The 25,683-nt window shown below is 39.8% G+C and overlaps 1 protein-coding gene and 1 long non-coding RNA gene across 2 annotated transcripts in view; one reads left to right on the top strand and one right to left on the bottom strand.

The window, feature by feature from the left end:
• The window catches only part of LOC129351995 (very low-density lipoprotein receptor-like), a 100,724-nt gene that overhangs the window by 65,992 nt on the left and 9,049 nt on the right, over window positions 1-25,683 (bottom strand). The window lies entirely within an intron of this gene.
• On the top strand, window positions 6,196-8,101 carry LOC129352036 (uncharacterized). The gene is made up of 2 exons (XR_008604835.1): window positions 6,196-6,360; window positions 7,218-8,101. It is a non-coding gene; the product is annotated as an uncharacterized LOC129352036 (long non-coding RNA).

Below are 25,683 nucleotides of genomic sequence, written 5' to 3' on the forward strand. Positions count from 1 at the left end.
CAGGTTCTGGTTAGCTAGCTGATTAACGCTGGTTCTGGTTAGCTAGTTGAATAATGCAGGTTCTGGTTAGCTAGCTGATTATTGCTTGTTTTGGTTAGCTAGTTGATTAACGCAGGTTCTGGTTAGCTAGTTGAATAATGCAGGTTCTGGTTAGCTAGCTGATTAACGCTGGTTCTGGTTAGCTAGCTGATTATGGTTGGTTCTGGTTAGCTAGGTGATGAATGCAGGTTCTGGTTAGCTAGGTGATGAACGCTGGTTCTGGTTAGCTAGCTGATTAATGCTTGATCTGGTTAGCTAGCTGCATAATGCAGGTTCTGGTTAGCTAGGTGATGAATGCAGGTGCTGTTAGCTAGCTGAATAATGCAGGTTCTGGTTAGTTAGCTGATTAACGCTGGTTCTGGTTAGCTAGCTGATTATGGTTGGTTCTGGTTAGCTAGGTGATGAATGCTGGTGCTGGTGAGCTAGATTATTAATGCTGGTTCCTTTTAGCTAGCTGATTAACGCTGATTCTGGTAAGCTAGCTGATTAACGATGGTTCTGGTTAGCTATCTGAATAATGCAGATTATGGTTAGCAAGATGATTAATGCAGGTATTGGTTAGCTACATGATTAAAGCTGGTTCTGGTTAGCTGGCTTATTAACGCAGGTTCCATTTAGCTAGCTGATTAATGCAGGTTCTCGTTAGCTAGCTGAATAATGCAGATTATGGTTAGCAAGATGAATAATGCAGATTATAGTTAGCTAGCTGATTAACACCGATTCTGGTTAGCTAGATGATGAATGCTTGATCTGGTTAGCTAGCTGCATAATGCCGGTTCTGGTTAGCAAGGTGAATAATGCAGGTTCTGGTTAGCTAGCTGATTAACGCTGGTTCTGGTTAGCTAGCTGATTATGGTTGGTTCTGGTTAGCTAGTGATGAATGCAGGTGCTGTTAGCTAGCTGATTAAAGCTGGTTTCTGGTTAGCTAGCTGAATAATGCAGGTTCTGGTTAGTTAAATGATTAAAGCTTTTTCTGGTTTGCTTGCTGGTTAACGCTGGTTCTGGTTATCTTGCTGAATAATGCAAATTCTAGTTAGCTAGGTGATGAATGCTGGTGCTGGTGAGCTAGATTATTAATGCTGGTTCCTTTTAGCTAGCTGATTAAGCTGGTTCTGGTTAGCTGGCTGCATAATGCAGGTTCTGGTTAGCTAGTTGAATAATGCACGTTCTGGTTAGCTAGCTGATTAACGCTGGTTCTGGTTTGCTAGCTGATTAACGCAGGTTCCATTTAGCTAGCTGATTAATGCTGGTTGTTGTTAGACAGCTGTGTAATAAATGTTCTGGTTAGCTAGCTGAATAATGCAGGTTCTGGTTAGCTAGCTGATTAATGCTTGATCTGGTTAGCTAGCTGCATAATGCAGGTTCTGGTTAGCTAGCTGATTAATGCTTGTTTTGGTTAGCTACCTGATTAATGCTTGTTTTGGTTAGCTAGCTGATTAATGCTTGTTTTGGTTAGCTAGTTGATTAATGCTTGTTTTGGTTAGCTAGCTGCCTAATCAAATCAAATCAAATTTTATTTGTATAGCACATTTCAGCAGCAAGGCATTTCAAAGTGCTTTACATCATAAACACAAAGTCATGCAACATATAATAAACAATACATTGTTACATATTACATTTTAAATAAAGTTCTAAACAGGTGTGTTTTTTAGTTGAGATTTAAAGGAAGTCAGGGTTTCTGCTGTTTGTTGAATAATGCAACAAACAGCATAGATGCTGAAAGCTGCTTCTCCTCTCTTGGTTCTGGTTCTGGGGATGCAGAGCAGAACCAGAACCAGAACCTGAGAGTCTGGAAGGTTGATACAACAACAGCAGATCTTTGATGTATTGTGGTGCTAAACCGTTCAGTGATTTATAAACTAACAACAGGATTTTAAAATCTATTCTTTGAGCTACAGGGAGCCAGTGGAGGGACTTTAAAACTGCTGTTATGTCTCTATCTTCCTGGTTCTAGTGAGAACAGGAGCAGCAGCTTCTGGATCAGCTGCAGCTGTTTGATTGATTTGTGGGTACAGCAATGGTTCTGGCTTTAGAGTTGATGTGCAGATTAATCCTCTGATTTTTAATTTTTCTCTGAAAGAAGCTGGAAAACTTGTTCCATCAGCATTAGATTGGAGTTCAGGTGGAAACGTCATAGGAGGGTTTGTGAGCCTGTCAACTGTTGCAAATAAAGTTTGAGCATTATTAATGTTTTTGTTTATGACATCTGCAAAGAAAGCCTCCCTTCCATGTTTTAGTGTTGAGTGATAGTTACGTAGTCTTTCTTTATAGATGTCATTATGAACGTGAAGTTGAGTTTTGCTCCATTTTCGTTCTGCTCTGTTGTCTTGCAGACCGAACTGTTTGTGCTTTTCTCATGAGATTTCTTCCTACCAGACAACTTTTACTTTAATTGGAGCAATGGAATCAATGATATATGAAACTATAGACTGAAAATCATCTACCAACTGATCTACATCATTACAGCTTAAGGTTGAGGAGGAGAGTAGATTTGATTAATGTTTCTGCTGTGTTTTCTGTGAAAGAACGTTTTGTGACAGTAGCTGTTTGTCCAAGTGGGTCAAAGAATAAAGAACCTTCAAAGATAACAGCGAAGTGATCCGACAGGAGACATTATTTATAACGCTGGTTCTGATTGGCTTTTGGATTTTTTCTCCAAAGAGAAAAAATGTTCTGCAGGTTCTGAGTTTCAGGTAGAAGTTCTGAATGAAACAGAAATATTAAGATTTTCCACTTTGTGCTTTAAGCATTGACCTCTGACCTTCATGGGATGGGAATGTTTTACTTTAACTAGACTTTCTGAAAGGCAGAGTTGATGAAAAAATCATTTTAATGCAAATATTTAAATTAAAACAGGAAAAACAGAATGAGCAGCAAATGAACCAAATGCAGAAGAAAAATGTTTTATTTAAAACACAAAGAAAAACTGCAGCAAATTTACAAAATGAATATTTAATATTCAAATCTGACATGTTGAGAAAAATAGGAGCCAATAGAAACAGAAAATGATCAGATTTGAGAAAAAACTGATCAATATTTCAATAAAATCTGATGAATGAAAAGAAAAAAAAAGAGAAACATCTTGATATTCAGTGTGAAGCTTTGACTGGAAACAAAGAGAAAAACATGAGGATCCTGGATAATCCTGAATAATCCTGGAATAATCCTGGAATAATCGCAGCTTCCATCTTTAAAGGACTGGAAGAAGAAAAAGTTTCAAGGATTCAATCAGAATCGTTTCCCCAAGAAATAGATTGTAGAGACTGAATTATGTTCAACAGTGAGAGAGTTTCTCTGACAGGAGGAAAAACTTTAGACTCTTTAGACTCAAATCAGATCAGAAACACTGAAGAACCAGAACTGGTCCAACAGACTGTAAATCCAGGAATCAGAGGTTCAGTGAATGTGGTGTTGAAGGTGTGGAGGAGGATCAGTGAGTCAGAGGAGACTCTGTAGAAGGACAGAATGCCAGCAGGACAGTCCACATACACTGCTACTCTGTTAGAGACAGAGGAGGAGGAGAGACGAGTTTCTCTGTTATTGTGCCAAACAGAGAAACCATTAATATCAGAGCATCTCAGACTCCAGGAATGATCATTATATCCAAACAAACAGTCTCTACTGTTTCCTTTCCTCCTGATTCTTCTGTAACTCACTGATATATAAACTTCTCCTCTCCACTCAACCTCCCAGTAACAGCGACCAGTCAGACCAGTTCTACACAGCAGCTGATAGCAGTCATCAAATCTGTCTGGATGATCAGGATATGACTGAAGCTCCTCCCATGTCACCTGTTGTCTTCAGACAGTTTGAGGTTTCTGCTCACTGTGTTTGTGTCGATGGTGAGTTGACAGGAATCTGATGGAGAACAAACACAATCCAGCTGCAGTTATTGATCATTTATTGACACTTTGACTCCTGAATGAGTGATGTGACAGTTTGAAGATGGTTGAATGTGAGCTGCTTTGTTGTCATGAATCAGATGAAAAACACACTTACTGTTCTGCCTTTTAATTTGTTAAAAGAGTTTTTTGCGTTAATTTTGTGACAGCACATTGAGGCTTTTATTTTGAAGGTCAGGAATAGGGCAGGAAATCAGCCACTTCGTTTTGTTTGCAGTCAGTCACACATTGAGAGGTGCATCTGTTGCAATCTGCTTTTTGTTTGTGTCACCGACATCACCGTCTGTAAGTTTTCATTTTATATTCTTGAGTAGATTTTATTTAATGTCTTATTTGTTAAGAAAATGCAAAGTAAATGTGGAATTTGATAGCTGTATAGTGCTCCTGTGTACATGTTGATTTATTCTGGGCATGGCGTTATAATTGTCGTAGTATGACTTTTTTCTTGTAAATTAAACGTAGCTATTTTTCATTTTTGTGTTACAGTTTACTCCATGTTACACGTGTGCTTGGGTCACCAAAATAAAAGTGGAGATAAAGAATCTACATTCTGACTCAAGCATTCATTCAACGGGAGTTAAGCTTACTGCTAAATTGTGTTCAGAAACACACAAGGAGAGCAGAATACTTACATTTCCTCAGACCTGGAGTCAAGAATCGGCCTCCAGCAGGCTCCACCCTGAAAGGAGGAGGGGGGTCAGACCATCAGTCTCTTTCAGCAGCAAACATGGACATTACATGTCTCTCAGACACACATTGTCCTCCACTGAGACAGGAACAATCAGTACAGAACAAGCTGCAGATAAATCATGTTTTATTGTGTTTTCTCTCTGTAACAGTTTAGATTAAATTTGTGATTCTATGCATCAGAATTTCAGGATGACCTGCGTCTCTCTAGCATCCTTAACTTCAGTCATTTTCAATAAATTACAATATTTATGAAGTATTGCAGTAACTCGGCTCACAAGTTAAACACATCATACAGATTAATTCCCCACAAACTGTTTTAAAGCTTTTATTTGTTAATGATGATGATTTGTTGCTTACAGCTCATGAAAACATTTCTGATCAGATTACAGATCAATAAAAACTATTAATGCAGAAATGTGGGTCTAATGAAAAATATGTTTAATATCTGATGAAGTTGTTTTAAAACCTGACAAACGAGCCTCATGGGAGCCATATTCTAATTTATTGAATATGACTGTAAATATGAGATTATTGACATTAATCCAGTTTTAACGTTACTGGGACATTCATGGCAGGAGACGCTGCGCTCCATGCAGATCAACTTGTGCTGTGATAAATAACTGAGGTGGAATTGGTGACTGTGGAACCGGAAAACTAAACTGGAACTGGTTCAGACTGAAACTGGGAGCTTTTAATTCCCCAATCCATCCAAAGCTATTACAATCAGATTGATGATGTTCCAACAGTCCTGCAGCTCAGCCTCAGTTGGATGATGGTCATTATGTCCCTGTAGATTTACCCAATACACATTCATCAGCTTCAGTCTTCTTCATCTTAAAGGAAGCTCACCAGTTTCAACTTGCAAAGCAGCTAAGGAGATGATCTGAAAGCTCCACAACATGTCCGTAACCCTTGTGTTTGTTCGCTATCAAGTTTTCTCCACTGACTGTCAGCAGCTGCTATATATGCTACACCTCCATAATCTAAGGAAGATCTCATGAGAGCCTGATAAACTCCCAACAGCCACTTCTTGAAGCTCCACATTCCTGTCCAGAAAGACAACAAATTATTCACTTTTTACATTTATTTTGAACTAATTCTATTTACTGTCTCCAGGTTAATTTTTCATCAAAGATGACACCTAAAAATCTCACTTTATTCACTTGATCAAGCTTCTGATTATAGAGTTTTTAAATTAACCGTCTTCTATAAAAACATGACTTGAGACTTTACAACTGACATCCTAAATCCCCATTTATTGGCCCAACTTTCAAATGGCCTCCTGCATCTTTTTCTGTAAATATATGAGATGATGCACCCAGTACGGAAGAGGATTAGGGCCACTGAAAAAAAAAAAAAACGTCCGAAAATTTTTTTTCAGTGGTTCAGAATAGGTTAAAAAAGAAGAAAAAAAAATTGTGGCCCAAAAAAAAAAAAAAAAAAAAAAAAATCCGGGACAAAAAAAAAAAAAATCTGTGACAGAAAAAAAATTTTGTGAGAAAAAAAAAAATTGTGGGCCAGAAAAAAAAATAAAAAAATACAAAAAAATCTGTGACCAAAAAAAAAAAAAAAAAATGTCACAATTCGGACTGATGGGCGCCAGCAGCAACCACACAGACGCGAGTTGTGGCGGACAGCCAATGTTCTGGAGAAAATGTCTGATTTAAGCGACTTTTTACGTGCCAGAAGAGTACCAGAAGCGTCCATTGCACTAATGGAAGAACAAAAGGTGAGTAAATCAAATGGATAGTTCAGTGTCTAAAGCCGAACGGTTTATAGGTAGCTGTTAGCATGTTTGTTAGCTTACGCGGTTAAAGGAATAAGCTGATTTACAATGTTAAATCACACGGATGAATATAGGATATAACAGCTGTTAATTGCTGGAATTGTCTCTAAAGTGTTTTGGTATTTTTTTTTTATTGTTGTTCTGTTTGAATGTTTTACAATTAAACTAAGGTTAGCTGTATATGTCAGCCACCTTCTAAATAAGATGTCTGCTGTGTTAAACTGCAACTTTTAGTTCAGTAGAGGACAGAAACTATAGTACAAAGTGACAGACGTTTATATATGCATATATTTAATGGAAAATATCATAGCCTTATCCAATTTGATCGACCCTCCATAAACAGAGTGCACAGTTTTGGATGAACTTATTTCAAGCCTTTCTGGTTGATGGTCACTTTACAGGAGATTTTTTGGATAAAAGCCTTATCCAATTCTGCTTTCTTAATCTTATCAGGTAAAGGTGTATACTGGTACACTGTAATGTTTTTGTTTTAAAAAGTATGAAAAGCATATCTTCTGGTATGTTTACTAGAAATAAAAATGGTTTAAATTTCTTGGGAATGTGTTCCCCTACACTTCTTTTGGTGTAGTTTTAAAAATAAGTTTTATCTGTAAATTTTACCATACATTGGGGAATCATTTATGTGCAGAATAAATGTTTTGGAATTGCTATTTTGTTCTTGCTGCTTGGTTTTGATTAGAGGTCACTTTCTACAAATGCTGATTAATATATGCCTCATCTTTAGCAAAAGCTACAGTTACATTTTTAGTTTTAAACATTTATGGTTTGTTTTTATGCAGGATGACCTTGATGATGTTGTGAACACATGGAACTCACAAAATCCGGGCAAGTGGGGATGCAGTATCGGGCCGACCTGTGGTGATGTACTCATTTCCAGAGCTGCACAAAACTGACAGACTCAAACCTGTTTCTCTGGATGAGGTCACTGTGTGTATGGAAGAGTGTACACCAATAGGTCCATATCCCTGTGATGAAACAGTCTTTGAACTTTGTTGTCTGCTTATGGTAGAACACAACTTGGGGGCCTCAAGAGATCCACTTATTGCTGCTGATTTGTATATAAGGTTAAGAGAAGAAATTCTTCAAAGTATTTAGCAACTTTCAGTGTGCATAAAGATCATTTAAAAAGTGTTGCTATTTATCTCCATCATGCCATTGGATAGTGTTTGCAATGTGATAGGTGCCCTCTAAACAGGGCTTCCTGCTCTACATCTAATTAAAGAATGAAAAGTATGCAAGCAAACAGAACCTTTTTGACATAATTTTACCAGAACATGAAAGTTTATTGCTGTCATTGTTTGTTTGTCGAGTTCTGATATGACCTGACATTAATGTACAAGCTGTTACTGTGCTGATAAAAATTAAAATTGCAGTTTGGTTGACAAGATTTCCTAACCCATAGTTTGTTTTGCTTTCAGTCATTTGAAGGAACAATGCTGATGCAAAGTTATTCAATGATAATCAGTTATGAACCAAATGTCAGTCCTTTTAAACGGGTATGCATTGTGATTCATATTTTTTTTTTTGTTTAAAACAAAATGCTGTTCTGTTAAAGATATTGTAAGTATGGTTGAGATGTGAACAAAATGGCAGAAGAGCAAAAAGGATGTCATAAATTGAACACAAGGAAAACAATTGTCTGTGAAATAAAAATGAACTTCAATGTTTTGTTTATCAAGTCTTTTCATAATACAATTGATTAATTGATTAATTTAAATACTTTTGGTTTTTAGACCTTTTCAAATAAAAGCCAAGCTTAGTTAACATGTTGAAAACCATAACAGAAAAGTATTGGGTAAGAAACATTTTATTAGCAAAATATTACAAAAAACCATGGCCATTACAATGACCTAACTTTTAAAACAAACTTTCAGATTGATATAACCTTGTATACATCCGTAAGTTAGTATAAAATATGTTAAAGCTTATATGGTATCAAAATAACATCATCTCAGATGCACAGATAGAACAAGTGCTAATTGATAAAATACACATACAAAAAATCTGTATGTTGTTGACGAAATTTGTACAGGTGTCAGATCAATACCTAATTTTTGAACATGACAATATTGCATAAATTTGTTCAAATAACCTCAGCTTTTCCATTGCATTGTTTTTTTTTCTAACATTAGGAACAAGTAGTTTTCTTCAAAACATACTGAAATAATCTCACAGCTTGATTGATGACAGATGAACAGCACATATGCTTAGTGACAACATTTATAAAATTAAGGAAAATGTTTTCTATAACTTTCAATTGTATTGTTGGATTCAACACCAAATACAAAAGACTGACACCTCAATGTCAATGTGCCAATGTCAAATCTGTTTCAGGTCCCTTAGGAGATGCGCCATCAGGAAAAAAAAGTGTCTTTCCTTCTTTTATGAATGTCTTCTAATCCAGAATCAGTGGCCATTTTAATTTTTCTAGTGCCACCTCCCTGCTTTGCTCTCACCTGTTTGGTAGTTTTTCCATCACTATGTATCCATCCAATCTCAACATTTTTTGTTCCTTTTGGCTTCTTTTTCTGTGTTGTACTTTCATGTGTCATGGTCTCCTGTGGACTTTCATTTCTGTTCTTCATTTTGTCCAGAAGCTTTTGAAGAAGTCCTTGTTTTCTTTTTTACAATGGCTGTTTGCTTTTGCAGTAGTTGAAAACAGCAATTCTGTCTCCATATGAAGATAAGTAGTTTTCAAGTGTTGCATGGTCCATGAGACCTACGGCATCACAGTCAATCTGCACAGAAAAAGATGAGAAAGGACAATTATTTACTCTGTAAATCAACATCAAAGTTACATTTAAGATTGTACCCTTACGCTTCTGCTTAAAGCAATTTACTGTTTGGGAGAATTACAATAATAGCAGCAGTAAATGTTAAATCCTCTATTTTACTGAAAAAGAGGAAGGACTGAATGATTAGCATGCAAGTAAGTATAAAAACAGATTCATAAATATATAGTCTACTTAAGATAACAGGTATCAAGCATAAAAACACACAAGGAAATATTAACAGTTCCTTTTTATTACAAAAATTAAATATCACATTAAGTTTGATTTAGTCAAATGAAGCCTATCGTTTCTGCACCTGAGCAATAAATGTGCAGATAGTTTAGTTCAGGGATTGACATGCAATATCAGTCTTGAGCTGACACATCACACGATGCAGCTAAATGATTTAGTTAAGCTCATAATGTCACTTTTTCCAACGTCGTAACACAAACATATAATAAACATAAATAAAATAGCAGATAGGCGCGTTAGTTGGTGTTGATAAATATAATGATCAGATCTACAACCAGCCGTATATCGGTGGCTATATGATATTTTCCATTTAAATATATGCATATATAAACGTCTGTCACTTTGTACTATAGTTTCTGTCCTCTACTGAACTAAAGTTGCAGTTTAACACAGCAGACATCTTATTTAGAAGGTGGCTGACATATACAGCTAACCTTAGTTTAATTGTAAAACATTCAAACAGAACAACAATAAAATAAACATACCAAACACTTAGAGACAATTCCAGCAATTAACAGCTGTTATATCCTATATTCATCCGTGTGATTTAACATTGTAAATCAGCTTATTCCTTTAACCGCGTAAGCTAACAAACATGCTAACAGCTACCTATAACCGTTCGGCTTTAGACACTGAACTATCCCATTTGATTTACTCACCTTTTGTTCTTCCATTAGTGCAATGGACGCTTCTGGTACTCTTCTGGCACGTAAAAAGTCGCTTAAATCAGACATTTTCTCCAGAACATTGGCTGTCCGCCACAACTCGCGTCTGTGTGGCTGCTGCTGGCGCCCATCAGTCCGAATTGTGACATTTTTTTTTTTTTTTTTTTTGTCACAGATTTTTTGTATTTTTTTAAAAAAAAATTTCTGGCCCACAATTTTTTTTTGTCACAATTTTTATATATATTTTTTAATTTTTTTTTTCTGGACCAATTTTTTTTTTTTTTTTTCTGTCACAGATTTTTTTTTTTTTGTCCCGGATATTTTTTTTTTTTTCTCGGCCACAAATTTTTTTTTTCTTCTTTTAACCTATTCTGAACCACTGAAAAAAAAATTTTCGGACATTTTTTTTTTTTTTCCAGTGGCCCTAATCCTCTTCCGTAACCAGAGAGCCCCATCATCAGCAAATAAAGATTTCCTTATACTTCTATCTCATCAAAAATATCATTTACCATAATATTAAAGAGAATTGGACAACACACATGACCTTGTGTGGTAGTTTGTGTATCTAGAGGAAAAAGCAACTCTAACTTCCATTTCTCTACCAAACAGAAAATCTAAAACAGTTATAACCTTCCCTAAAACCAAGTTTTTCTGGTTTAATCAATAATCTGTCTTTCCATACATATCATATGCTTTTTCTATATCAGAGAACACAGCTATCACCATTTCTTTATTTGTTTCCTTACTTCTGACTCCAGGCACAGTTTCACATCCATCGTATTTCTTCCTGCACTAAAACCACTTTGATATGGACAGAATACATTTTACTTTCAAGAAATATGAATTACTGTCCTCTCCATTATTTTCCCAGATGAGATGTAAGAGCTAAAGGTCTATAGTTTGAAGGGTCTGTAGGATTTTTACCTGGTTTCAACTGACTGTTTCCATGCAGCAGGAATTATTCCTGTCTCCCAAATCAGATTAAAACATTTTAAAATAATAGAAAGCGACATATCATTTAAATGTTTAAGCATTATATAACAAAGTCCATCTTTTCCTGGTGTTGACTGTTTAGCATTAAAGAGCTTTTTTCAGCTCATACATAGTAAAAGGCAAATCCAGCTCTTGATTTGAGATGATTTTCTTATTAGAGACTCCTGGATTTTCAGCTAAAATCTAAAGAAATCATCTTTTCCCAACCCATGATCCTTCTGTAAGGTTTCAAAACTCTGAAATATCCCTTTGTGGGAAAATGAATATAGTATGTAGTTAATCCTTTTGAGGTCCATAGTTTGAATCTGTTATCAGTTCTGTTTGGTGCAAAATCCCAGTCATAGGCACACCATCTCATAATTTTAGATATGTCTCCGATTCTGCAGATTTGAACCAATTCCTGCCAGGACTTCAGGAAGCTGCCTCTTATGAAGTCTTCTGGTATCTGCTGTTCTTCCTGTAATTTATAATCACTAAGTAGGGCTGTTATTGGGATTCCTTTTATCATGGTACCTTCTATGTCCTTCCATGCTGCAGTATATGCAGGTGAGCACAAACAGACTAAAGGTCTCAGTTGGGCTGCATGATAATATTCCTGTAGGCAGGGAAGGCCCATTCCTCCCTTTTCTTTTTTTAACTGCAGAGTTCTTAACTTAATTCTGGCCTTTTTACCCTGCCATAAATACCTCGCTATTAATCGATGCCATTCTAAAAATTGTTTAGATGGATTCTGACAGGTAGACATTGAAATAAATACAGCAACTGCAGGAGGATATCATCCTGATGGATTCTATCCAGGAGCTTAAACTTAAAAAGGGAATAACAGGGGGGCGCTGCGGAGCGGTCTATGGAGTAGGACGTGGTTGGTGGTAGCTCCTGCCAATTTCGTTTAAAAAGTTAATTCCAATGTGCTTTTCTTTGTAAACCAAGTCGCTATCGATTGTTTTGCACCTTGGATCCGCGTATACATCTTGTTAGCACCAAGTGACAATGTCGGGAAGAGGAAAATCTCGGACTATTCAGACCCAGCTAAAGTCATGCTCGCAGGCCTCGGCTTCTTCGCCGCCAGACCCACATGCTGTGACCGCTCCGACCGAGGTGAGCCTGGTCGCCGACCCCTCAAGGTGGAACTACTGGCATCTCTGAAAGAAGATATTGCCGGAATTATTAAGAAGGAGCTTCAAGAGGTTCTTGGAGATGCGTTGTCGTCTATCAAAGCTGAGGTACAGGCCGTGAAGACGCAGATAGCTAGTGACCATGCTGCTACCGATGCTAAACTGGTTAAGCTAACAGCTGTGGTGGGGGATGTGGAGGAGGCGCTCTCGGGCTGCACTGATGATGTTACTGGAATGAAAACTACACTGGAGCAGCTCACGGCTAAGGTTACCACATTGGAAGCCAAGTGCGAGGAGTTAGAGTCAAGATCGCGCCGAAACAATATCAGGATCATCGGCGTGGAGGAAGCAGCTGGCTCCTGCTCACCCACCGCCGTGGCTGCGCTGCTGAAGGAAGCGCTCGGGCTGGAAAAGGAACCGCTGGTGGACCGGTCTCATCGCTCTTCTCAGCCCAAACCCAGACCAGGCGAACGACCTCGAGTAATTGTGTGCAGGCTTCATTACTACAGTGACTGTCTGGACATTTTACGTCGGGCCAGGGAGCGCCAGCGGATTAAAGTAGGAGCCGGGACTGTATCGATTTTTCCGGATTACACTGCTAAGGTTGCCCGGGCTCGGGCGGCCTTCAATGAGGTAAAGCAGCTACTTCGTGGCATCGAAGGGATCAGGTACGGACTTTTCTACCCAGCGCAGCTGCGCATTACTTACAATGGAGTTGTAAAGGAGTTTACTGCATCCCAAGAAGCAAAGCAGTATGTGCAGACTCTGATCTCTGCGTGAGCCCGACTCACTCTTAATGAGTCACAGACTGTGTCTGGTGAATATATAGTCTGTACTCTTACTTAGACCTGAGACTCAGGTACATTACTAGGAATTAAAGTTTTGGTTATATCTTGTTCAGTTTAGACATTGATGTTCGTGAGCATCTATACTGATATTCACTGTTAGGTAGCATCTTTCTACATTATATAGGGATTATGCGGGTTCCAACCTTGTTGCAATATAATAAAAATAATCTTAAAGTAGTGTAATAATGCACATACAGGTGTTATAAGTTGGAGGTTGGTGGGGCTATTAGCCGGTTTTTGTTAAGCACACTTCCAAGCTTTCTTGCTCTGCTGTATCTCCGTGTTCACAATTTACTGTGAATATTTGCCGTGTTTAGCACTGCTGTCTCCATTGTTCTGTTTTTTATGGAGACTTTGGGTGTTGTTTGGGCATGGGTTGTGGGTGGACCATCTCAGCTCTCTATGGTTGTTTTTGTTTATATTTTACTTAATGGTTAACACCACTCTAGACCCTGGTATTGCAGGACCAGGCACTTCTCTACGTTTCATTAGCTGGAATATCAAGGGTATGGGTCATCCTGTTAAAGATCAAAAGTCTTTTCCCACCTCAAGCGTTAAAACCTTCAGTAGTGTTTCTACAAGAGACTCATCTTCGCATCAAGGATCATATTAGGTTGCGTTGCTCCTGGTTAATCAGGTTTTTCATTCTGAGTTTAATTCAAATCAAGAGGTGTAGCCATCTTGATGAGTAAAACAGTACAATTCTCGCCTACTAACGTGATAACTGATAAATATGGTAGATATGTGATAGTTGCCGGTTATTAATGCAGAGAAAGATTCTCCTGGTTAATATATATGCTCCAAACATCGATGATGCTGAGTTTGTAAATAGGTTATTGAGCAGCCTCCCGTTTTTGGATTCCCACTTGCTGATTCTAGGGGGTGACTTGAATTGTGTCATAGATCCAGAGCTTGACCGATCCAATCCCCGCAATTTAGCTAAATCTTCAATGGCCCAAGCATTCTCTGATTTCACAAGGCAGAGTGGTCTTATTGACCCATGGAGATATCGAAACCCCACCAGGAAAAAATTCTCTTTCTTTTCTAAGGTTCACCACTCTTATTCTAGAATTGATTATTTTTTTATTGACCAGGCACTCAATTCATGTGTAGTTCTCTCAGATTATTTGAGTATAATGATATCTGACATGCTCCACTACTATTAGATATCCAGTTGACATCTTATAAACGTAGCCCACCGCGTGGCGGCTTAATCCTCTTTTATTGGCAGATGCAGAATTCTGTAACTATATTTCTAATGCAATGACGAGTTTCCTGGGGTTTAACAAGAATGATTCCACGTCATATTCACTGTTATGGGAAACACTTAAGGCTTATCTCAGAGGACAGATAATTTCATACACGTCCTTGTCTAACAAAAGACATAACTCAAGGCTTACTGAATTGGCTACGACTATCGCTCAATTAGATCAAGATATGCCGTGGATCCTTCACCAGAATTATTTAAAGAGCGTATGGGTGTTCAAACAGAAATCGATCTAATTTCCACCAAGGAAGCTGAACGTCTACTGTTACGCAGTAAAGGTTCATATTATGAACATGGCGACAAGGCTGGCCGTTTATTGGCACACCAGTTACGGCGTCAGGTCAACTCCTGTATGATACAGAGTATTCAGAATAACCGACGGGTAACTACTAACGACCCTATCGAAATCAATGACACTTTCAAATCATTTTATTCTTCCTTATATTCATCAGAATTTCCCACTGATATTAATATAATGGGAGAGTTTCTTCAAGGTCTTTCCATTCCCACTATCGACGCGAGCACTGCCAAGACCATGGATTCACCACTCGGCCTGGGGGAAGTAATAAACTCCATAAAAGCGCTGCAGTCACATAAAGCCCCTGGCCCCGATGGGTTTCCCGTCGAATTCTATAAAAAGTTCATCGGAAAATTAGCACCATTATTATTGGCTATGTTCAATGAATCCTTGGAATGTAAGACTTTACCTCCAACACTAACACAGGCAACTATTGTTTTACTTCACAAAAAAGACAAGGACCCAACCCTGTGTGGGTCTTATAGACCATTGTCCCTGTTGAACGTAGATGTGAAGGTATTAGCCAAGTTGATAGCTTCTCGACTGGAGAAGGTTCTTCCTTTTGTTATATCTGAGGAGCAAATGGCTTTGTCAAGGGACGTCAATTATTTTTTAACACGCGCACTCTTCTGAATGTTATCTACTCGAAGCATTCTCCAGATGAACCCGAAATAGTTATCTCCCTTGACGCTGAAAAAGCCTTTGATAGGGTCGAGTGGGAATACTTGTTTGAGGTTTTGAAGAAATTCGGACTCGGTGATACTTTTGTTTCTTGGATTCGACTTCTTTATTCATCTCCCAAGGCGAGTGTCAACACTATTGATGTATATTCAGATTATTTTTCTCTTGGGCGTGGAACGCGCCAAGGCTGCCCGTTATCACCACTGCTCTTCATTATGGCGATTGAGCCATTGTCCATTGCATTGCGTGCTTCCTCCTCTTTTAGAGGAATTTTTCGAAATGGGACAGAACATAAACTGTCTTTATACGCTGATGATCTGTTGCTCTACGTTTCTAACCCCACTACCTCTGTCCCTGCAATCTTGCGTATATTAAATAATTTTAGCTCCTTTTCAGGCTATAAATTGAATTTGGAAAAGAGTGAATGCTTCCCCATCAACACTACTCTGGGTGGTCTTCAACTTTCTGACTTCCCCTTTAAACTCAGTCCCAATGGAATTAAATATCTTGGTATAAATGTGACTCGTTCTATATCTGGCCTCGCTTCAGCTAACTTTTCACCCCTTTTTGCCAAAACAGCGTTAGATTTTCAGTGTTGGCGCAATCTTCCTCTCTCCCTTCTGGGTAGGATTAATGTTGTCAAGATGAATGTCCTACCCAAATTTCTGTTTTTATTTCAATCTATTCCCCTTTTTATGCCAAAAACCTTCTTTGATTCCTTGGATAGATTAATTAATGGCTTTATTTGGATAGGGAAATCTCCTCGTGTACGAAAAGCATTACTGCAAAGCTGTAAACTCAGTGGTGGACTTGCATTGCCCGATTTTCAATTATATTACTGGGCTGCTCACATACACAAAATTAACTATTGGCTGAATTCATCCAGCTCTCCTTGGTGTAAATTGGAGCTATCTTCGTGTATTGGGTCTTCACTATCTGGCCTTATTTTTTCTTCACTACCTGTAAAACCTTCTCTATATACTAAGAATCAAGTTGTACTTAACACGTTGAAAGTGTGGTTTCAATTCAGAAGGCGCTTTAAGTTCACTGCTGCCTCACCCTTATGCCCTTTGACCAGCAACCATTTGTTTCCTCCATCTCTGTCTGACCCAACTTTTTCAGTTTGGTGGGACAGGGGTTTAAAGCAAATCAAAAATCTGTATGCATCGGGTGTATTTGATAGCTTTGAAGATTTATCTTCCAAATACAGTCTACCTGGTACGCATCTGTTTCGATACTTACAAATTCGGAATTTTGCCTCTAAATGTTTCCCTAATTTTCCTTCTTTACCCCCTGAACTGCCTTGGGAAAGGATTAGTACATTCAATCCACTCCAGAAAGGCACCATCTCTAAGATTTATAGTTTTATTTTAAAGCTGAGGGTGGATTCTAGTGTCAAAATTAGAAATGCATGGGAAAAAGAGTTGGGAATTCAGCTGACTCAAGATAGTTGGGATGTCGCCATTGGTAGAATCAGATCTTCCTCCTCCTGTGCTCGTCTTAGTTTGATTCAGTTTAAAGTTGTACATAGGATTCATTTTTCAAAATTGAGGCTCTCTCAGATTTATCCAGATATGGTGGATGTATGTGATAAATGCAAAGGCTCCCCGTGCAATCTTGGCCACATGTTCCATCTCTGTCCCAGCTTATATGGGTTCTGGTCTAATTACTTCTCAATTATGTCCTCTGTCCTGAACGTAAATTTGGAACCTTGTCCATTGGTGGCTGTATTTGGCATCCTCAGCCCTACTTCGAGGCTAAGTTTCTACTCACATGGAAATGGTTGCTTTTACATCATTATTGGCTCGACGCATTTTACTGCAACACTGGAAGTCAGTAGAGTGTCCTTCGATATCCCTTTGGGTCAAGGACGTGTTGTTTTTTTTTAAGCTTGAGAAAATCAAATACACTCTTAGAGGAACCACACAGAAGTTCTATCAAAAATGGCAATGTTTTCTCTCCTATTTTTCCAACTTGAAGGTCTTACCCGACTGAAGGTGCCGGGTGCTGAATTTTGTTTTGGTTACTAATATGGGTGGTCTTATCTGATCAATGTTACATATGTTTGTTTATCTCCTCTTCTATCAGGTTGACTTAGAGCTGAGATGGGGGGTGGGAGGTTAGGGGGTTTCTTTTTACTTTTTGTTTCTTTTTACTATTTTTATGTTTGTTTGTTTTGTTGTTTTTTCTTATTTCCCAATATATAAACAATGACTGTAATTATATTACCCACTGTAAATATTGGTTTGAGAATAAAAAAAAATGCAAAAAAAAAAAAAAAAAGGGAATAACATTCCATCTATGTAAATCTGATTTTATTTTCAAATTTAGTGGCTCATAATTTACATCATATAGTTTTGAGAAGTCCCTTGACAGTGAGACTCCCAAATACTTGATAGACTCTGCCCCCCAATTCCAGTTGTACTTTGTTTTAATAGAAGACGGTGGATCATAATGAAATGTTAATACTTGGGTTTATTTTTATGTTTAAAAATATGTTTTTTTTATGTTTATCTTTTATATTGATTTTGTAGCCAGAAATCAATCTAAACTCTTCAAGTAACTTCATCAGTTTGGGGACAGTCAGTATGGGCTGTGTTATACTCATCAATAAATCGTCTGTGAACAAGGATAGTTTCTGCTCCGTCATTTTAACCCCCTTTATATCCGCCCTTTTCCTGATCAGCTGACTCAAGGGCTCAAATAAACAAGGCAAGAGGAGCGGCGACGCACAAACCCCTGTCTCGCACATAAAACTGAACACAATTGTCCATAAAACTTCCTAGTAGGGATCTATTAACCTGACCCTGTTGAGTCCCCACCAGGGGGTCGAAGGAAAAAGTCCCCTCCTCAGTCCAGAGGGAGAGGCCCTTACCTGCAACAGTTGCATGTTGGAAAAACAGAAAAGGCGACAAAAATGTCCCAACTCCAAAGGAAAAAAGGTCCCGGTCGAACCGAGTTACTTTATAGTTTGTTTCCATCACTAGTTACAGATTTGGTTGAAGATATTTCACATTTCCTCCTGCCATCTTCGGTCTGGGGAAGATCCGCTAGATCCCAGAGGGGCCACTAGATCCCAGAGGGGCCACTAGATCCCAGAGGGGCCACTAGATCCCAGAGGGGCCAGTAGATCCCAGAGGGGCCACTAGATCCCAGAGGGGCCACTAGATCCCAGAGGGGCCGCTAGATCCCAAAGGGTCACCGGTTTTTCCTGAAGGTTCGCAGCTTCTCCCTGTAGTTGGATCCCCGGCCGGCTTTAGATGCTCCCTTCGTCACTCGTCGGTCCACTCTCGTCCATGACAATCTCTGCATCTGCTCCATGAGTGTTTCCGGAGGTTTGATAGTTGACACAGTGAATCCTCGTCTCAGCAGGTCCTCTGATGCCTCCTCCACCGTATCGTAGGTTTTGGATCCGTCCTCGTATCTAACGCGTAGCCTCGGGGGAAGAGGGTCTGGAAGTGGATGTTATGTTCCTTCAATACTTTGTGTATTTCTGCATATTCCCTTCGTCTCGTCAGTATGAGAGGTGGATAGTCGTTATCCAGGTTGATGTGATTTTCTTGTAAAGCCCTTCCTCTGCCAGGCTTTGCGGAGAATCATCTCTTTAGTCCTAAAGCTCAGGAACTTGATTATGATGGAGCCTGGTGGTGAGTCATCTGGCGGCTGCGGCCCCGCTGACCAATGAGCTCTTTCGATGATGTTCAGGGGAAACCTCGTTCAGCTCAAGGTCTTGACAGAGAAGGTTTTTGACAAATCATTGTAGATTACTTCTCGGATCCCTCAGGAACCCCATACATCCTTATGTTCTCCCATCTGGATCGACTCTCCAAATCTGTCAGCTTGTCCTCCAGCTTAGCGTGTAGCTTTAGCATAGCCGTTATGACCTCCTCCGTATTTAGGATCCTTTCTTCTGCTTTCTCGATTCGTCCCTCCACCTCCTCCATTCTGGTATTCACCTTTGCAATTTCTTCTTTTATCATCTCCAGTTGTTCTTTATTTTCTTGCGAAACCCTTTCAGTTCTCGCAAGATCAGTTCAGTGTCGGTCATTTTTAGGCATTGCTCCTCATGGCTTGTTAGCTTCAACATGTTAGCTGCTATTTGCTACTGTGTCTCTTCTCTTTAGTCAGCGTTTATTTCTCAAAATAGTGGTACGATCTTATCCCCTCTTAATTATTATATTGGCATATTTACCCAGGTTTCATGGGGAAATTTCTCTATTTACTACGGTTCAACTAGAGCGCTCTAGCTATGCGACCATTGCGGTGGTCTTCCAATCCGGAAGCCATTTTCTTCACATTTTCTTCACTTTTTATGTAATTTATATTTTATTAAATCCTGAAAGTTGTGAGTTTTGTTTAAAATCTAAAGTTTTTATTTTTCTCTCCCAGATCTTTAAACATCCATCTGACCAACATGGAGTTACTTTTCTTCTCATCTTGCTTCTTGAGGCTGATTGGTCTGGAGCTCCATCAAATATTGTTTTAAAGTCTTTCTGCCATCAGTAGATCATCATGGAAATCTAACTGAACTTTTGTTATTATTTAGTGAGAGTCCCTATTAAACTATTAAACCATCCCACTCTTTAATTTTTCTTGTGAGCCGTTCTTAGTCTGGAGAATATTCCAGAAAACTGGGTGATGATCTCTGCCTCCAGATGAGGCGTCTAAATATTTAATAATCAAATTAAACATTCAGCTTCAAACTAAATATTTCCCAGCAGACTGACTAAAGACATTTCTCCCTCTTCCTCCTCTATCAGACCTTCTCTGCTCCTGCAGCAGGTTCCTCCATACCTGAGAGCTTCCAGTCTCCAGTGTGGATCCTTCAGTCCAGCCGACAGCAGCTTCACTCCTGAGTCTCCTGGATGATTGTAGCTCAGGTCCAACTCTTTCAGATGGGAGGGGTTGGAGGTCAGAGCTGAGGCCAGAGAAGCACAGCCTTCCTCTGAGACCAAACAGCCTGATAAGCTGCAGACACACAATTCATCACATGATGAGAAAATGAGAACAATGAGGTAGAAACCAAGGACTGAACTGATGGATGGATGGATGGATCTATAATTATGCTTCTTTTTGCACCTAAGATGCAACAATTCGTCAAGAGCCCAGAGTTACCTGAGAGTTTCCAGGTTGCAGTTTGGACTCTTCAGTCCAGCAGAGAGAAGCTTCACTCCTGAATCCTGCAGGTTGTTGTTACTCAGGTCCAGTTCTCTGAGACTGGAGGACTGGGAGCTGAGAACTGAGGACAGAGCTTCACAGCTTCTCTCTGAGAGGTTACAGACACTCAGTCTGAGGAGACAGGGAGGAAAATATAGTATTAAACAATTCTACAAATATTTACATATTTATTTTAAGTCAAGAATGTCCTTCTCGGAAAGACTGAAAGTATATTTACTTCACATATTTTTATGTTGACTTTTATTGTGAACTGGATCATTTGCAGATGGTCCTCCTGTCTTGAAAAAATTAACAACAGACAACAAGGAGGCTGGCAAGAGAAATATTAAAATTCCTCTATGAACTAAATGAATCCATGTCAGTTTAACAGAAAGAGTCCAATGAAGCCTGAGAATCAAGGCTGGGCTGAAGATCAGCATCAGGCTCAGTTTGAGGATCAGCATCAGAGCTGGTTTGAGGGAAAACAGCAGCTTGAATCAAAGCAGAGCAATCTACAGTTTCATCTTTACATGTTTAAACTGTTGGATACAGAGATGGAAAACTGAGCAGCAACAGACAAAAACTGTTCCTCTTAGCAACAAGCTAACTAGTTAGCTTGCATACTAAATGTTTCCCAGCAGACTGACTAAAGACATTTCTCCCTCTTCCTCCTCTATCAGACCTTCTCTGCTCCTGCAGCAGGTTCCTCCATACCTGAGAGCTTCCAGTCTCCAGTGTGGATCCTCAGTCCAGCCGACAGCAGCTTCATCCTGAGACTCCTGGATGATTGTAGCTCAGGTCCAACTCTTTCAGATGGGAGGGTTGGAGGTCAGAGCTGAGGCCAGAGAAGCACAGCCTTCCTCTGAGACCAAACAGCCTGATAAGCTGCAGACACACAATTCACACATGATGAGAAAATGCAACATTGAGGTAGAAACCAAGATCTGAACTGTGGATGGACGGATGGATGGATGGCCCAGAGTTACCTGAGAGTTTCCAGGTTGCAGTTGGACTCTTCAGTCCAGCAGAGAGAAGCTTCACTCCTGAATCCTGCAGGTTGTTGTTACTCAGGTCCAGTTCTCTGAGACTGGAGGACTGGGAGCTGAGACTGAGGACAGAGCTTCACAGCTTCTCTCTGAGAGGTTACAGACACTCAGTCTGAGGAGACAGGGAGGAAATATGTTACTAAACAATAATGAAAATGATGAACTTTCAAATCAACAATGTTTTTGCTTGGACACATTCATGGTGCCTTTTGTTTTGAACCAGTTCATTGTATAGTTAGTCCTGCAAGCTTAAAGGACAGAACTACAGGCAAAAAGGAGATTGGAAAGCTAATTATAAGATTCCATAATGAAGTAAATTAATCCAGTTACAATTGTAACATGAAGAGGAGAAGGTTTGCTACTTGAATATGTAACAATATGTCCGGCTCTGCTGAAGGAAGTCTGTTTCACTTTTGGAAATCACTAGATCTCCACAAGTGGGGCACTTTGAAGAAACAATGCAGCAATATATAAGCTCAAAAATGGACATATATTTACCTCTTCAATAGCAGATCTCTATCAAAAATCAAATGCAGTAACAATGTGTGTCCTTACAGAGCTTTGTTGGAGGCTTTAACCACTGGCAGCAGCCTCAGAAGAACTTCCTCTGAAGCAGAGTATTTCTTCAGGTCAAACACATCCAGATCTTTTCCTGATGACACTAAGATGAAACCCAGAGCTGACCACTGAGCAGGAGACAGTTATCTGTGGAGAGACTTCCTGAACTCAGAGACTGTTGGATCTCCTCCACTAGAGAACGATCATTCAGTTCATTCAGACAGTGGAACAGATTGATGCTTTTCTCTGCAGACACATTTCACTGATCTTCTCCTTGATGTACTGAACTGTTTCCTGATTGGTCTGTGATCTACTTCCTGTCATTGTCAGCAGACCTTGTAGGAGTCTCTGATTGGTCGGCAGTGAAAGTCCCAGGAGGAAACGGAGGAACAAGTCCAGGTGTCCATTTGCACTCTGTAAGGCCTGGTCAACAGCTCTCTGATGGAGAGACTTTAGTTCAGGTTTATTAAATAATGAAGATTTCTTAGATATTTGTGTTTCTTCCATCAGGTTGACACCAGAGTTGATGAAGGTCAGATGAACATGAAGAGCAGCCAGAAACTCCTGAACACTCAGATGGACGAAGCAGAACACCTTGTCCTGGTACAGACCTCTCTCCTCTTTAAAGATCTGTGTGAACACTCCTGAGTACACTGAGGCTGCTCTGATATCGATGCCACACTCTGTCAGGTCTGATTCATAGAAGATCAGGTTTCCTTTCTGCAGCTGATCAAAAGCCAGTTTTCCCAGAGACTTGATCATCTTCCTGCTCTCTGGACTCCAGTGTGGATCTGTTTCAGCTCCTCCATCATACTTGACCTTCTTCACTTTGGTCTGAACCACCAGGAAGTGGATGTACATCTCAGTCAGGGTTCTGGGCAGCTCTCCTCCCTCTCTGGTCTCCAACACATCCTCCAGAACTGTAGCAGTGATCCAGCAGAAGACTGGGATGTGGCACATGATGTGGAGGCTTCGTGATGTCTTCATGTGGGAGATGATCCTGCTGGCCTGTTTCTCATCTCTGAATCTCTTCCTGAAGTACTCCTCCTTCTGTGGGTCATTGAACCCTCTGACCTCTGTCACCATGCCAACACACTGAGGAGGGATCTGATTGGCTGCTGCAGGTCGTGTGGTTATCCAGAGGAGAGCAGAGGGAAGCAGTTTCCCCCTGATGAGGTTTGTCAGCAGAACATCCACTGAGGTGGACTCTGTAGCATCAGTCAGGATCTCCTTGTTGTGGAAGTCCAGTGGAAGTCGACTCTCATCCAAGCCATCAAAGATGAACAGAACCTGGAAGTGTTCAAAGCTGCAGATTTCTTTGGTTTCACTAAAGAAATGATGAACAAGTTCCACCAAGCTGAACTTTTTCTCTTTCAGCACATTCAGCTCTCTGAAGGTGAATGGAAATATGAACTGGATGTTCTGGTGGGCTTTGTCTTCAGCCCAGTCCAGAGTGAACTTCTGTGTTAGGACTGTTTTCCCAATGCCAGCCACTCCCTTTGTCATCACTGTTCTGATTGGTTGATCTCTTCCAGGTGGGACTTTAAAGATGTCTTCTTGTCTGATTGTTGTTTCTGGTCTGTGTGGTTTCCTGGATGCTGTTTCAATCTGTCTGACCTCATGTTCATCATTGACCTCTCCAGTCCCTCCCTCTGTGATGTAGAGCTCTGTGTAGATCTGGTTCAGAAGGGTTGGACTTCCTGCTTTAGGAATTCCCTCAAACACAGACTGGAACTTCTTCTTCAGACCAGATTTAAGTTGATGTTGACAAACTGCAGCAAGATGATCTAAATAGACATAAAAAGTAAAATCAGCAACTAAATAAAATTATCTTCCTAAGACGATTACCATGGATATGATTCTGTATCTTCAGACATCAATAAATGTCTGATTCTACAGAGATCAAATCTCTGCAGAAATCCTCTTACTGATCTGCAGACGGTCAGCCAGCTTTTCCTGCTTCATCATCCTCAGGAAGTTCAATGTGATCTTCATCACTGCCTCTCTGCTGCTCCTCTTCTGCTCTTCATCATCACCTTCCAACACATCATCATCTCTCTGACTCTCTGAATGTTCTAGGTAATCTGGACTCAGAACTTTCTGGATCTCTTCAGTTCTTTCCTCACAAAAGTAACAATGTTGTCCTCCAGCAGCTGGAACAGAATAATAGATGAAGGAAACATCAGAGTGAAATCATGGAGCCAAACACCAGATGGATATTGGACAGACTGACAGTCCTCTGGTCTACAAAGTGCAGCATGAAGGTGACTTTGAACAGAACTCATGGAAAAGTATTTGTTGTTCATATACAGACCATAAATATGGAGTCCAGCTGTGTTTGATGCTGCTGGGCAGATGGACCCCTGGGAACCTCTGAGCTCTGCTGGTCCACTCTGTGGAGGAACCAGGAACAATTAGGAAGTCATAAAATATTCATCCAGCAGTATTCACAGAGGAAATCACCAAGAATTTCACATTAAAATCCTTAAAGCATAAAAACAGAGCATCTCAAGAAGGCGGACGAGGAAGAGTGTTGAATTGAGAAGCGGAATGCCTGCAGTCACAATTGCCCTGACAGGAGGACGAATGGACACCAGATGACCAGCCTTTGAGATGAGAGCTGACACCAACGTCAAAGATTTAAAGTTCCTGAGAATTTCAGTTTACAGCCTAGAGGATTACGAAAATGGAAGCAGAGGATCTCGGGAGTGAAGTTTTATGGCTTAGAGCAGAGGTCTCAAACTCCAGTCCTTGAGAGCCGCAGTTCTCCTCCTCTGCTGTGATGCAGCAGAGCCTTTAGATGTGGCTCTGCTGCACCACACTTGAATATTATAAATAGTTCATTTAGGCTCTGGAGAACTGATATACACAAGGAGGAGGTAATTAAGCCATTTTATTCCAGCGTTTTGTATCTGTGGCACATCTAAAAACTGCAGGACTGTGGCCCTCGAGGACTGGAGTTTGAGACCCCTTGTCTAGAGAGACAACAAACAACAGTGTGTTGTTTTTACCTCAGGAGATGCAAAGGCAGTTTCTTGAGAGATATGCCTCAGGATCAACAGAGATTTTGTGACTTAAATGTTATAGCTGTGTTCACTGTTTGCCGCTCCTTCTATGCAAATGATTTGTAACTATAAGCTATGAATCCATGTAATAAATATGCAATTACAGAGGAGCATGTTAGAACTTTCCTGGAGACCGAGATAGCAGATGTCCCTATGCTGGTTCTCCATTCAATTCCAAGATTGCATAAGAAAATTTAACTGTCTCCCTGTGTTCTTGTTTTTGTCCAGTGAGAATGTCAGGATATAAACACATTTTAAAAGGTTGGTGCTGAACTTGGACCTCAGTTTCCCTGAACTTGGGGACAGTGGAAATAAAGGCTCTTTCCACACATCCATCAGGTTCTGATGGATGATGTCTGAAATACGGGGATTTGTACATATACAAACCCCCGTATTTCAGACCTCCTGGATGGTGTAGTGGGTATTTTAAATTGATTTTTAAAAACAGATCCTGTAGATCCCTGGAAGCCAGTGAGCTCACATTGTATCTGTCCACACTGAGACAATCTGAAGCTCCATGAAGTGATAT

The sequence above is a fragment of the Poeciliopsis prolifica genome, unplaced genomic scaffold, assembly GCF_027474105.1.
Source record: "Poeciliopsis prolifica strain line A6 unplaced genomic scaffold, Auburn_PproV2 SCAFFOLD071, whole genome shotgun sequence".
NCBI classification, from domain to species: Eukaryota; Metazoa; Chordata; class Actinopteri; order Cyprinodontiformes; family Poeciliidae; genus Poeciliopsis; species Poeciliopsis prolifica.